The sequence below is a fragment of the Vigna umbellata genome, chromosome 1, assembly GCF_029865625.1.
Source record: "Vigna umbellata cultivar VRB3 chromosome 1, Vumbellata_1.0, whole genome shotgun sequence".
In the NCBI taxonomy this organism is placed as follows: Eukaryota; Viridiplantae; Streptophyta; class Magnoliopsida; order Fabales; family Fabaceae; genus Vigna; species Vigna umbellata.
This window is the reverse complement of record NC_142165.1, coordinates 70,923,615-70,939,137: the sequence shown is the minus strand read 5'-3', so window position 1 is coordinate 70,939,137 and position 15,523 is coordinate 70,923,615. Positions and strand designations below refer to the sequence as shown.

General features: G+C 40.1%; 1 pseudogene; it reads left to right on the top strand.

The window, feature by feature from the left end:
• The first annotated feature begins 2,623 nt into the window (after positions 1–2,623).
• Positions 2,624–4,587, top strand: LOC148206196 (uncharacterized; annotated as a pseudogene).
• The last annotated feature ends 10,936 nt before the right edge of the window (positions 4,588–15,523 follow it).

Genomic DNA, 15,523 nt, shown 5'->3' with positions numbered 1-15,523 from the left:
CACAAGATCCGATGCTACACGGCATACCGACTCTTCCGATTTAAGAAAGAAGTATAGTCTAAGGACTCATGTTGGAAATTTGACCGGGCTGATAAACTTGGGCAAAAGGCTTAAGACGATAAAGAGAGAAACCTTTCAGAGAAGATATGGAAATTTGTTGAATTTAATGGAGGTTGAAGTACAAATACCCGCTATCACAGCCTTGGCACAATATTATGATTCTCCGCTTCGATGTTTCACATTTCAAGACTTTCAGTTGGCGCCAACCATAGAGGAGTTCGAGCATATCTTGGGTTTGCCATTGGAGGGCACCACTCCCTATCAACATTTAGAGCATCATGCCTCTATACCCACTATTGCTACCATCATGAAATTACATCCCAAGGAGCTTGAAGACAGGATGATGATGAGGAATCAAGTGCATGGGTTATCACAGGGATATCTAGAGCAGTATTTACATCACTTGGCTGATAAAGAGGATTGGGAAACTTTCATGGATGTATTAGCCCTCACCATATATGGCATTGTCTTGTTTCCCAAAATAGAAGAATTTGTGGATTACACCGCGATAGACGTCTTCGTGGCGAGTAAAACCAGATCAGAGAATCCTGTAACAGCAGTTCTTGCGGATGTTTATGGGACTTTGAGTTTTTGCCATGAGAGAAAGGGAAAGAAGATTCTTTGTTGCTTACCGGCGTTGTATACATGGATGACAACTCGCGTGTTTAAGGAGATGGTCGACGTCAAGAGTCTATCGGAGACTTTGTCACACCAAGGGCTTAAAGGTAAAGGAGGAAACGATTGGGCCCGATTCCTTGCCGGCTTGAGCGAAAGAAGTATAAAATGGCGCCTTCCTTGGCTCGGAAATAAACTGGCTATACAACATTGTGGTAGTTTTCCTAATGTGCCTCTCATAGGTGCCCGGTACTGTATCAATTACAACCCCCTTTTGGTGCAAAGACAATTTGGGCATCCCATGAAAGGGGCACCTTCATCAGATTACCTTGCTACCCTACTCATTTATTACGAAGACGGGCATTTCATCGAACTGTTAAGAAAGGTTAAAAGCGCCTGGGAAAATGTTGTTCGAGCAGAGAAGGACTTGAGGGATGGAGTAGTGGATAGCAGGGTTAGTTATCACACATGGATTCTGGAGAGAGTGAAAGTAGTCAAGCTGCCTTTCAAGCCAATCAAGGATCAATCAGCTAGTGAAGGACCATCCCAAGCTCCAGAAAGTGAAGAGGTGCAACAACTAAAAGCTGAGATGGAGAAATTGAAAATTAGGAATGCTAGGTTGGAAAACGAATTAAAAAGGGCGCGTAATGATCTTGTGGATATGAAAAATGATAATGAAGAAAAGTCGCGGGCTTATGAAAACCTTGTCAAAAGCCAGAAGGCTGAGAGGGATTACACATTTCGAGTGAAACAGGATCTAGCTGCCGCGAGTAAGGAATTATCCATGAGGGTAAATGAGAAGAAGGTGGCTTTAGAAGAGGGAAAGGAGTGGAAGCACCTCTACGAAGAAGCCAAAAGAGATAAACGAGAAGCCTTGAAGAGACTAAGAGAAGCACAGGTTCAGGTAGAAAAAGCGGGGCATGAGATGAAAGAGATGGCCATGTCGTTTGAGGCGGATATGAACCGGGAGCGTTGGAAGCTAGCAGAAGCAGAAGAAGAGCATCGAACTCTGATAAAACAAATGGAGGAATATATCGAGGAACAGTAGGAGTGATGGAGGTCGATAGAATTTGAAGAAAGGCATCAGGCCTTGATAAAGCGAATGGAAGAGTACATCGCCGAGCAAGAAATGGCTGTAAAGCACTGGAAGGAAAGATTCTCTCAGTTGGCTGCTTTGGCAAACGGGGCAATTGAAGACATCCCCAGGATGGTGTCGAATGCTGAAGCAAGCACTCATTTTTGTAACTCACCAGCGAAAATAGAATTGTTTATTAATCATTGTAAATGGTTGGTGGGAGAGATGAAATCTATCATTGCCCGGGCGCGGGATTGATGTACATCAGAATCGTGTGTTTTGTTCCTTAGACGATGTAATGGATCAAATTTTCTTTAAATGAAAGATCGGGGATGTTTGGTATTGGCTTGTGTTAATTTTCCATCAGTATTGTCATTGTTATCCTGTGATTTCCACTTATCACTAGCATGCATCATGTTTTCTTTTGTTTTGCATTTTTCATCCTTATTTAATTTAATTTAATAAAAAATAATCAGCAGTACAAGTGAGAAAACAACGGCAAATTTTCCACGACATCCGTACAGGACCAGAGCTAACTCGAAGGTCATGGAGAATTGGGAGCAGTCACACGAATCTATTAAGGCCGATGTCAACCAGTTGAAGGATCAAATGGCCCAGATTTTGGCGGCTCTCGAAGCCCTAAAGACTACGGGAGGGACGACGCCTGCGCAAGTTGAGGGAAGTGCTCAATATTACCCTCCGTTGTTCAGTTCTGGGAGCCAATCTGTTCCATTCCCAATGTATGGATTACCTCCAGGTTACACCCCACCTGTGGGAGAATACGCAGAAGGGGAGCAGGCTTCATTCTCTTTCCCTACCACTGTCAACATACCGCCAGTCAGTACTCAGGGACCTGTTGTAATGTCCGCACCTATGGTAAATGAAGGAATGCATGCAAACATGTCGGATGGAATACGAGTAACTCCGGTGCCACCTGTGATTACCGGAGAGGGCTTTTCTACAGGGGCTGCACCACATACTTTGTTTCAGGGGGTAACTGGTATTGTCGATGGGGCAAAGGATAAACTTGAGAGCCTAGAGGCAAGATTGAGGGCTGTGGAGGGGTATGAAAGTTATGGATTTGGGGATGTTTCTAGATTGAGCTTGGTTCCTGGCGTCAAAATTCCACATAAGTTCAAGGCGCCAGATTTTGAGAAGTATAAGGGAAATACATGCCCTAAGAGCCATCTGACCATGTTTTGCAGAAAGATGGCCGCATATGCTTACGATGAGCAGCTGCTCATTCATGTTTTTCAAGATAGTTTGGCTGGAGTGGCATTAAACTGGTATACTCATTTGGAGCCGACTCGAATTCGTTGTTGGGCGGACTTGGCTGATGCTTTTGTGAAACAATACATATACAATACCCATGTTGCACCAGATCGTTTACAGCTGCAAAATATGTCAAAGAAGGACAACAAAACTTTCAAAGAATATGCCCAACGGTGGAGAGAGTTAGCTGCACAAGTCGAACCACCTTTGTATGATAGAGAAATGGTGGCAATGTTTGTGAACACTCTCCAGCCGCCATTTTATGAGCACATGGTCGGGAACGTGTCTGCCAATTTCGCTGATATCATTATAATAGGCGAAAGGATAGAAATTGGGGTTAAAAGTGGAAAATTGCATACAGTTCGCCCGCAACTGCAAATTACAAAAAAACCAATTTCAATGCGGGAAAGAAGAAGGAAGGGGATGTGCATGCGGCATCGGCAATGCCTGTATGGAGAGGTCAAGCTCCCGCTCATAGCTTCCGACCATACTTGGGGCAACCCCCTCTTGCAGCTAATGCGGCGTTCGCTCATCAAGCCAGGCCTCAACAACAACAAGGGTATTATCAACCGCCATTGCCCCCAACTGATACTTGGAGGGCTAGGGCAATTGCAGGTCCAAATCAGAATGCGGGCCAAAATACTTACCCAAGAAGGAACCAATTTGTTAATTTCACCCCTATCCCTACAACTTACACAGAATTGTTACCCCAACTCGTCCAAAGGGGTTTGGTTGCTATTTGTCCAATGAAGCCCATGCAACCTCCGTATCCCAGGGGTTATGATGCAGAGGCCAAATGTAGTTACCATGGGGGAGGTGTTGGCCACTCAACTGAGAGGTGTCTGGCTTTTAAACACAAAGTACAGACTCTAATCGACTCTGGGTGGTTAAAGTTTCAAGAAGATAAACCCAGCATTGAGACTAACCCACTTTCTGGGCACGGGAGTGCCTCGACGAATGCCATCGAGGATGGAAAACATGAGTTGATAAGGGACGCGGGTGGAATCCGAAGTTCCAGAAAGTTTATCTTCAAGGCGCTGATAAAGGTGGGCCTTTTAAAAGGTGATTATGACGAGGATGTAACATGCGCGCTTCATCCGGATGATGGGCACTCTATTGAGGAATGTGGTGAATTTGAGTATGTTATGCAAGACCTGCTGGATCGGGGTTTGATGCAAGTATGCTACAAGGATAAGGAGGGGGAAGTGTTTACACAGATTGGTGGAGAATCCGACGTAACTCTGCCTGAGCCGTTGGTGATCCATTTCACTAGAACCACCCCTGTGCCAGAGGCTGAAGAAAAGTTGTCTGTCATCATCCGGGCGCCGTCTCCCTTTCCTTACAAAACGGGAAGGCTGATGGAAGAAAGGAGAGAGTGCGGTCTAGCTCGTGTAGAAAGGCGTGAACCCAGGGTGGAAAAGATTCGTATTCGTGACATCAGGGAAAAATTTCGTAGTGCTGGTTGGATCATCACGGGCCATATAACAGCCGTGGAGGATGAAGATAGCTTTGAATGCTCAAGTTTCGTGCGGGCCGGCTCCCCAGATGCACCACTCAACAATTGAAACTCTGAGTTTACCCGTGATGCTTAATTTGAATAAGATGTAATAGTTTTAATTAATCCTATAGCTTCACCCAGGGCTTTAGGATTCATGACTTACGGGTTGACGTTTAGTTTTTGTGCTCAGCGTGATAATCGAATCGTGTTTGTTTTTATCATCATTTCGCATTAGTCATCTTTTTTCCTTTTTTATTTATTCCTTTTTTTTTATAAATTTAAATAATGCAGATGTGACAATGAAAGTTTTGAAAATAACAATGTCGATATTCCTAATTTTGAACACCCTATCGATAATACGGAAGATGATTATGAAGATAATCCGGAACCCTCTCCAGAGCTCTTGAGATTAGTGGAACAAGAGTCTAAAGAGATAAAACCCCATCTGGAAGAGGTTGAGGTACTCAACTGGGGAGAGGAAGAAGAGAAAGGAAGTAAAAATCGGTACTGGCATGAAAAAGGAAGTGAGGAAAGGGTTGCAAGCCCTATTGAAGGAGTTTAAGGATGTGTTCGCTTGGTCTTACAATGACATGCCAAGTTTGGATACCGATATTGTGCAACACAAGCTCCCACTTAAACCGGAATACCTTCCAGTCAAGGGAAAAACTAAGAAGAATGAAAAATGCATTCGACAAAAGGGTGCATCCCAGAGAATTCCACGAAGGTGAGCTGGTGTTGAAGATGATCTTGCCTGTACAAAAGGATCATAGAGGCAAATGGACCCCGAATTATGAAGGGCCATTCGTAGTGAAGAAGGCATTTTCTGGTGGGGCACTAATTCTCACAAGGAAGGATGGAGAGGAGTTACCATTACCGGTTAATTCGGGTGCAGTCAAAAAGTTTTACACATGATGATTCCGTGATAGGGGATCAATATTAAGGGATATTGACATGATCTTTAAAGTTTGTTGTACTCTGCGTTATTTCATTCAATAAATATTGCATGGTTTCATTCATAATTTTTGTTTGCACGCTTCTTGAAATATTGCATGTCGCGCTGAGCTTTTAGGTAAATAAAGGAAAATAAAGGTAATGATAATTAAGCACACATGAGTAAAAGCATCACAGGTATATTCGGTTGGCACCAACTCGTTCCTGAGGGATGTCGTGAAAGACTAAAAAAGGAGAGAATAAAAATGCACATGTTGAATTCATTGTCAATTAGGTTGTCTAGGGCATAGTACGTTCAAAAAAAAAACACAATAACTGGAAATGGCAAAGATGCAGAGTCTTCTCCTAATTCAGAGTTTCGGGGGTAACCTGTGTTCATTTCTCGTTAAAGCATCCGCTTTCTTATTGCGTGAACCCCTAACCTTTTCATTTCCCTTCAAAACAAAAGATTGTCGTGGATATAACACTGGGGCAATTGTCATCATTGTGCCCATGCTCAATGATCCGTGATCGGGGAGCAAAAAGAAAAAAAAAAACAAACCGAAAAAAAAATGAAGTCGATGTGTCAACCGCTACAGAATTTCGTCTCATGGTTAAGGTTGTGGAAAGCAAGTCAAGCAAGCTTCAGGATGACGTGTGGCCGTTTTTCTTTATCCAAATGATAAAAGAGGTTTAATCAATTGCACCCACTTTGAGCCGTAAGTCGTAATCATTTTTCATCACCCTAGACAAGGGTCATTCACATATCAACGTTAACCTAAAAGATACATCAAGGACATCCAAAATCAATGAGAAAATTGTTGTAAAAAAAAAATAAGAAAAAAAAGCAAAAAAAGGAAGGCTACAACAGAGGCAATAAAACAAGTGACCAAAAGGGAAAGAAAGAAAGTAAAGGAATGAATGGAAAAATAATAATAGAATGTCCAGAGTTTTAAACTCTTAGAAACTGGTTGACTCAGCACTTTGCAGATGATTCTTGTTAAAATGGTTTAGCCGTTAAACACTTATTTGAGCCTTCATTATCCATTTCTTTCATAACCCGTTTGCCTTTTAGCCACGTTACAAGCCGATTAAAGTCCACGCCGACTGAAGTTTGTTCGTCCTGGTCTTTCTTACGAACTTAACTCTGGGAAGGAATGATGTGGTGACTGATATCATCACTAGAAGAAAAGAAAGGACATTGAAAATGAAAAGTGAAAATACAATGTAAAGTCTCCCCGTCAATCGTCATGTCAAGAAGGAACCCTCAACTGGGACAATCCTTCCTACCCAAACCTTTTCACCGCCCCAAATCGTACTTACTGTGCACAACAAAATTGGGGCAGTCTTGTGGGCCCTACATGTTTCTATGTTAACCATACCTCCCCAGATGAGGAGAACACAAATGTTTGCTCCACATACAATCATTCAGCTATCTACTTCTCGTCCCTATTTTTCCCTCACCTTCTCGGGTTCAGGCCAAATTGGATTGCAGGAAGCGATAAAGAGAACTTGAACTCATGGTTACACCCTTCTCTTTCTCATTAGAGGGCTCACTGTCTCCTGACATTTTATGATTACGTTTTGAACGTACATTAGGTTTGATGACAATGTTGACAATGAGTTTCAAACATGGGCAGTCTAATTAAGATAGAGTGGCAAAAAAAAAAAAAAAAAAAAAAAGAAAAGCAAAGGTTTTCATGTGTTTATTCATTCATGCACCCTCATGACATTACATCATACATTTCATAATAAGCAAGGTATTTTGTTTGAAAAATCCTTTAGGCACAAGAGAAGTTGTGAAAAGGTTAATACAGCATTTGCTTTTAAGTTTATTCGATGTTTTGCTAAGTGTTTACCAACGTTTCAGAAAGTTTCAAATCCAAGTTTTCTTCTGTGATACCGACCCTCTGCTTCGCAATGGTCGAATTCAAGTTTTTTCTCCTACGATATTGGCCTTCTGCAAGGCATTGGTCGAATCCAGTTTTCGTTTTATGGCCCTCTGCTAAGCAATGGTCTAATCCCATCTCGTTGTTGTATTACTGGCCATCTGCTCGGCAATGGTCAATTTCAGCTCGTTGCTCTGTATTGTTGACCCTCTGCGTGGCAATGGTCGAATTCAAGTTTTTCTCCTACGATATTGGCCCTCTGCATGGCAATGGTCGGATTTAAATTTCTGTTCTGTGAGTTTGGCCCTCTGCGAGGCAATGGTCAAATCCAGGTTTTAGTTTTCTGTTATCGGCCCTCTGCATGGCAATGGTCGGATTTAAATTTCTGTTTTGTGAGTTTGGCCCTCTGCGAGGCAATGGTCAAATCCAGGTTTTAGTTTTCTGTTATCGGCCCTCTGCATGGCAATGGTCGGATTTAAATTTCTGTTCTGTGAGTTTGGCCCTCTGCGAGGCAATGGTCAAATCCAGGTTTTAGTTTTCTGTTATCGGCCCTCTGCATGGCAATGGTCGGATTTAAATTTCTGTTCTGTGAGTTTGGCCCTTTGCGAGGCAATGGTCAAATCCAGGTTTTAATTTTCTGTTATCGACCCTCTGCATGGCAATGGTCGGATTTAAATTTCCGTTCTGTGAGTTTGGCCCTCTGCGAGGCAATGGTCAAATCCAGGTTTTAATTTTCTGTTATCGACCCTCTGCATGGCAATGGTCAGATTTAAATTTATGTTCTGTGAGTTTGGCCCTCTGCGAGGCAATGGTCAAATCTAGGTTTTAGTTTTTGTTACTGATACTTTACTTGACATTGGTCGTTTGGCATCGTGACTTGAAACATTTTGTTTGTTTTTTTCATGATTGAAACCCAGACAAAATTAGTGTTTTTATCTTTACTTAGCTTTACTTAAATAATACGAAAAGGTTAAATTTTCATATTATTTAGTAATATCTAAGTAAAGAGGGGCAGCTGTCAACACTCAATTTTGTCCGGGTTGTAAAAAATGTGTTTTTATTGGTTTTTTTTTTATTTTTATTATTTTCCTTTTATTTTATTTTACCTTTTTGTTTTATTCTATTTTTATGTATTTAGATCTTTGCTTTTTATTCAATTTCTATTTTATTTCTTATCTTTAATTTTGTTTTAATAGAGTTAATTAATCAAAATAATTGAAAAATTGAAAAATAAAATAAAAAAGTAAAATAAAAAATAAAATAAAATTGAAATAAAAATATATAAAAAAAGGAAAATAAAAACGTGGGGGAAGTGGCGTATGGGAGACGTGTCTGAAAGGGGGAGACCAGGTGGTTAGGGGAATATTTTCTGAGATTTTTAGAAAGAGAAAAGGGGGAGACCAGGTGGTTAGAAAGAGATTTTTTCCAAGATCGTTGGGAGGGGAAAAAGGAGAGAGATATCAGAGAAAAGAAGGGTTTTTAGAAGGGGAGAGGAAGAGATCATCGGAGGGAGGCAGAGGATATCCGAAGTGACGAATATCAGAGGAATTCTCAGGTATACAACTTATCCTTTATTCTTATTCTCATGAGGCATGATAAATATAGATGGATAGTGTTTGATAATGCATACGAGGAGTGCCTATAATCTGTTCAAAAACATTATGGTGTGTGGTCATCATCCTTCTCCATGACCGCTTGCTATCATCATTGGTCAGCTCGATTCCATAGTTACCATATACATACATAATGTCTCGTTGGAAACCCAGTAAAAAACACTGCAAAAAATGCTAACCCAGTAATATCCACTTTATTCATTGCACCATTTTTCGTGAAACCCTTACGTCCCAAGACTCAAGTGGACCCTCTGAAATTCGAAGTCTCCTCCATTGGAATCGCTCTTTCGGTGAGGATGAATGGGACGATGGAGGCGATGGCTTAATACCCCTACTTTGGGCAGGCTTGAGATGAAGAGAGTGGCTGGTTGTTTCGTGGTTGGCGGGTTGGAAGTGGTAGTCTGTTGTGTGGTGGTGGCAGTGGCGTTGCTAAGGTTGTCCTGGTAGGTGATGGTGGCCGTGTAGGGGGCCGTGGAGGTGGTCGAGGAAGTGGACGAGGATAGGCACGGGGAGCCTTATCGTGGCAGTGGTTGTGGTCGTCGTGGAGGTTTTAGCAATGGTGAAGTTGATGATGATGGGTGTTGATGACATGAAGGGATCGGAGATGAAGGCGGAGGAAGACTCTCCCTGGGAATCGCTGTTTTCGAAGAGAGAAAAGTGGAGACGGTGGCATCGTGGCTGGCGGTGGTTCTGGTGGCGCGAGTTGTCGCCGATGAGGCCAGGGCGTACTCTGGTTGAGGCGACGGTGGCCAGCTATGGCAGAGGCGACGGTGAGCTTATGGGCAGAGCAAGAGACCTTGGGTCTCTAGAGAAGGCGCGAGCCGGCGTGAAGTGGAGAATGAGGATAAACCTCCTAAACCCCTAGGAAATTCTAGGTTAGAAATCATTCCACTAGGCCAGGCCCAAAAATGAGCGCACGTCCGGGAACCTTAGGCCCTTTTGGAACGCTCGTTATTTAGTCTCGTATTCAAACGTTCGTTCGGACATTTCTTGGACGGACTATTTGTTAGCCATCTCTCCAACGAACGTCCGTTTGTCATTTCCGATAACGAACGTTCGTCATTAGGCTACACTGTTTAAACGTTCGTTCATTGACGAACGTTCGTCCTTAAGCTTGCATTTTTGAACGTCCGTTCGTCATTTCAATAACGAATGTTCGTCCTTAAGCTTACATTTCTGAAACGTCCGTTCGTCGTGTCAATGATGAGCGTTCGTCTTTGAGCTTTCCTGTCTACACGTTCGTTCGTTTTCAATAACGAACGTTCGTCATTTAAAGCTTACTTGTCTAAACGCCCGTTCGTCATAACGAACGTTCTTCATTAGGTTTCCCTGTCTAGACGTCCGTTCGTCATTTCAATAACGAACGTTCGTCCTTTAGCTTACATTTTTGAACGTCCGTTCGTCGTGTCATTAACGAACGTTCGTCCTTAAGCTTGCATTTTTGAACGTCCGTTCGTCATTTCAATAACGAACGTTCGTCCTTAAGCTTACATTTCTGAACGTCCGTTCGTCGTGTCAATGATGAGCGTTCGTCCTTTAGCTTACATTTTTGAACGTCCGTTCGTCGTGTCAATAACGAACGTTCGTCCTTAAGCTTGCATTTTTGAACGTCCGAACGTTCGTCCTTAAGCTTACATTTCTGAACGTCCGTTTGTCGTGTCAATGATGAGCGTTCGTCCTTTAGCTTACATTTTTGAACGTCCGTTCGTCGTGTCATTAACGAACGTTCGTCCTTAAGCTTCCATTTATGAACGTCCGTTCGTCATTTCAATCACGAGCGTTCGTCCTTAAGCTTAAATTTTTGAACGTCCGTTCGTCGTGTCAATAACGAACGTTCGTCCTTTAGCTTACATTTTTGAACGTCCGTTCATCATGTCAATAACGAGCGTTCGTCCTTAAGCTTCCTTGTCCAAACGTTCGTTCGTCATTCCAACCGCGAGCGTTCGTCATTAGACTTTCTTGTCAAAACGTTCGTTTGTCATTTCAACAGCGAGCGTTCGTCATTAGACTTCCCTATCTCAACGTACGTTCGTCACCTCTCCACAACGAGCGCTCGTGACTCTGAATCTTTTCCTAACGTACGTTCGGCCTTTACCACGGACCGTTCGTTATCCAAGCTTTTAGACTGACCGTTCGACATTATATTATTTTTATTTTGGTACCCCTATTTTTATTATTATTTAATTATTCATTTGCCTTTTTATTTATCTTATTTCATTTCATTTTTATTTTATTACTTTATCTTATTTATTTCTTTTAAATATCCAAATTTCAAAATATATATATATATATAATAATTTTACTTATATACATATATAAAATAGAAAATTACAAAAATTTGTTTTAAAGGTTAAGCACACGTGTGACCGCTCGCGTCGTCCTTGTGCTAAAAACCTTTTCTTCTTCTTTAAATAAATTTACAAAAGAAATAGTTTTGAAGGTTAAGCACACGTGTGACCGCTCGCGTCATCCTTGTGCTAAAAACCTTTTCTTCTTCTTTAAATAAATTTACAAAAGAAATAGTTTTGAAGGTTAAGCACACGTGTGACCGCTCGCGTCGTCCTTGTGCTAAAAACCTTTTCTTCTTCTTTAAATAAATTTACAAAAGAAATACGTTTTGAAGGTTAAGCACACGTGTGACCGCTCGCGTCGTCCTTGTGCTAGAAACCTTTTCTTTTCTTAAATAAAATTTCAAAAAATACGTTTAAAGGTTGAACACTCGTGTGATCGTTCGCATCGTCCTAGTGTTCAATACTTTTCTCTCTTATTTACGTAATATTAAACGAGGGTACGAGTGCTCGTGCGATCGTCCGCATCAGCCTAGCACTCAATACTCTCAAGTCTTCCTAAATAAGTAAATAACGGTATGAGTGCTCGTGCGATCGTCCGCATCAGCCTAGCACTCAATACTCTCAAGTCTTCCTAAATAAGTAAATAACGGTATGAGTGCTCGTGTGATCGTCCGCATCGTCCTAGTGCTTAATATCGTTATTTCTCTTTTTTAAAAAAAGATGATTAAAAATATTTAAATATCATTTTAAAGGTATGAGTACTCGTGCGACCGTTCGCGTTGGCCTAGTACTCATTACCTTCTTTTTCTCAAAAATATTAAAAAACATAAAATCTCCAAAAATTAAAAACATCTGCTTTTCCAAACAACAAACAATCTCTTAACTAGAACTACGTAACCCTGATTTCTCATTTTGAATGAGAATACGTAGGAGCAAGGACAATCCTTGTCGGGCCCAAAAACTAAAAAATATATTTTGTTTATTTAGAATTTTATTTTAGGGATAGTTAAACATTTTGAAAACCACATCAAATTCGCGTATTTAGTTAAAGGTACTGCCTTAGGGCAGGCGTTGTAGGGTGCTAATACCTTCCCTACACGTAACTGACTCCCAAACCCAGAATCTGGTTTTCGCGGACTGTGTCTTATCATTTTATGGTTTTTCCATAGTTTTCCATAATAAACTATGGTGGCGACTCCAAATCTCTTTTTAAAACCCGTTTCTTTTTGGATCGTCGTCCCGTCGCGATTCCGGTTGCGACAGTTATTGTGTTGAATATTTTTATTAATGATTTGTAATTTTGATTGCAGAGTAATTCAAGTTGTAACTACTTTGAATGGGTTGATGAAGAAGTTTTTGAAATTGAAGGAAGCTTTGAAAGAAAACATCAAGAAGTTGAAGTGTGCTTGGAAAAGCGAAAAACTTGTACTGGATGTCAAGAAAAGAAACAAGAAGCTGAAGAGGAAATTAGATCAAGAGAAGAAAGTTGGGAAAATGATATTGTTCTTTTTTGTTTTGTCATGGGCATTAACAATTTTCTTTTGTATTATGTTTTTGTTGAAGATGAATTATAATTAACAGTTATGGTTCAATAAAATTTGGTACTTTGGTTTGTCTCGTAAATATGGTTCATCCTCTTAATGTTGTCCTTGTTAAATGTTAAAATCTGACTTTGACAAAACACCATGAATATAATGTTGTCCATGAAGAAGAAAAATTTGGAAATTGAATATACCATAATGGCAACCCAAACTGCAAAATCCAAATTGTATATAACATCAACTTTTCTTCATAACAATAGCCTTGGCATAAATAAAGTTAGAGTTGAAGAAATTAAAAGTGGTCCCTTACTATTAAATAAGATATGTAATTGAGGTAAGTAGTTGAAGTGGTCCCTTACCACTTTACTGACAAAAAATGTTGTGCAAGCACTACTATTAATCCCTAAGTGGTCCCTTACAATTACATGTGATGGTAGATGACAAAAAAATCACTATACCCACTATTATTGTTCCCTAAGTGGGTCACAATATGACTTGCAAAATACATTAAAAATATGAATCCACTACACTAAAACTTCAATTGGTACTAGCTTGGGACCCTAGATGTTGTGCAACCCGTAGTCTTGAGGATGTTCTTCTTCCAGCTTGGTTAGTTGGTGCAAATCGTCCTCTACTGGCACTTGTTCCAGGTTGTGATGTTGATGGAGCTCCTTTTGCAGTAGAAGTTCCCCTTGTTGATGTTCCTCCAACTTCTGATGTTCTCACAAAACCTCCTACACTGGAAGTTGCCCTTCTGGATGTTCGTCGAGGTTGTGTTGTAGTGTTAGATCCTCCTGTACTGGAAGTGCCCCTTGTGTTCTGTCAATGGAGTAAGGAAAATTACAATTATAATAGTGTAAATAATTATCATAGTGTAAATAACTGAAGTTGTAAATAAGGGATTTTGTACCTTTTTGCTTTTGTTTCCCTTTTTATAGGTTCTAACACTATGTCCAAATTGATTGCAGCTGCTACACTTCATAACAAGATTCTTCTTTGACAACTTCGTATGACTCACATATTCATCAGGTTCCCTTTTTCTTAGTTTTTTAGGCCTCCCAGGAGGTGTTTTATAGTGTATAGTAGCCACAACATGCATGCAAGGTATTCCTACCAAATCCCAAAAGTAACAACTGCATGTATGGTTACTTAGGTGAACTATAAATTTGTCCATTGTAAAGTCGTGAGTGACTTCAAATTTTGCAGCCCCTGGCCAAACAGGAATCTAATTCCCACTCTTTTCTACTTCCCTATCAAGCTTTTTTCTTGGTTTAGGCATCACATCTCCTGGATATGTCTTTACTTTTTCTCTAAGTGTTGCAAACCTACTCATAATGTATGTCCTAATCCATTCCTTCATAGTTATGATAGGTTTGTCTCTTGCTAGTAAAATTGTACTACAAATGACTCAGACAAATTATTTATCAACACGTCACATCTAGGATAACTATTGAATGCATGTTTACACCAACATTTAGTTGGAATTGCAAGCAACCAATTATAAGCATCAAAGTTAACATTCTTCAACTCACCCATTTTCTTTTCCGCTTCTGCTGAAATGTTGCCTTGGCAGCCCCCATCATAAGGTCTCTAACCAACACTCCTCCACCAAATTTCTTCTTATAATTGTTGTACAAATGCCTTAGCACAACCTGTGCTCCACTCCATTCAAGATTTCATAAAAAAACTGTCATTAATTCCTTAAAAAATAATAACATTATGGTCAATATTAAATAATGTGAATGCTACAAAATGAAAATAGGTAATCATCAAAATGATATTACGTTTTGTTGATCCAAAATAAAAACCCAATGTTGACAACAATATCACCCAACAGTAGTGTCAAAAACCATCTCCAACTGTTTTTGCATTCATTTTCAACCACAACAAAAGCTAGAGGAAAATATTGGTCATTGGGGTCTTTGGCCACCATATGTTGTCTTCAGATGACAACCATCTACCCCTATGAAGGGCCTGTAACTTGCTAAGAAGCCCTGTTTACAACCCTCTAAACACATATAAAATGACCTAAACCTTGGTGCCAAACTTGATTAGGGTTGATTGACTTTAATCTTAAAGGTTCCAGCCTTCACTCTTAACAATTCACCCACATAATCATATATACGACCATATTGTCGTTCTCCATCACCAACAAAAGAATCCAAAACAATTTGCTTGGCTTTTCCAACTTTCTAGGAAGTTATTCTAACACTGAATGACTTCTTAATGTCATCAATGATTTGGTTCACTATCGTGTAATCCATATTTACAAACATGTCTACTAATATTTGTGCAATCCATTGTACACTTGCACTTTTTTTCCATCTATATAAAAGTGCACCTTTATTCATTCTTAGTTATTTATTTATTTTCTTAAATTAGATAATCTTTTTCAACTAAATTTCCATTCAATGCTCAGACAATCTAAAGTTCCTTTTCCAGGAATTTACATCTTGATGCAAATAAATTTCATAAAAAAAAATTCATGTATTTTTTAAGACGAATAACATATTTATTTATGATGGTAAAGAGTCATAGGAAGTGGTTTAGGACATAATATTACTTACCAATACTTTAACAACAATTCAATTTATGATGGTAAACATGCTTTAACTCTCTCTTTTTTTTTCTCCTTTCCTAACTCAAAAGGGCACAAATATCGATCTCGAGAGCCTAGCTTATAATGGGTTTTGAACGCTTCTTTCTCCTTTTATTTTTTCTTCGTGTACCTTCAAACTT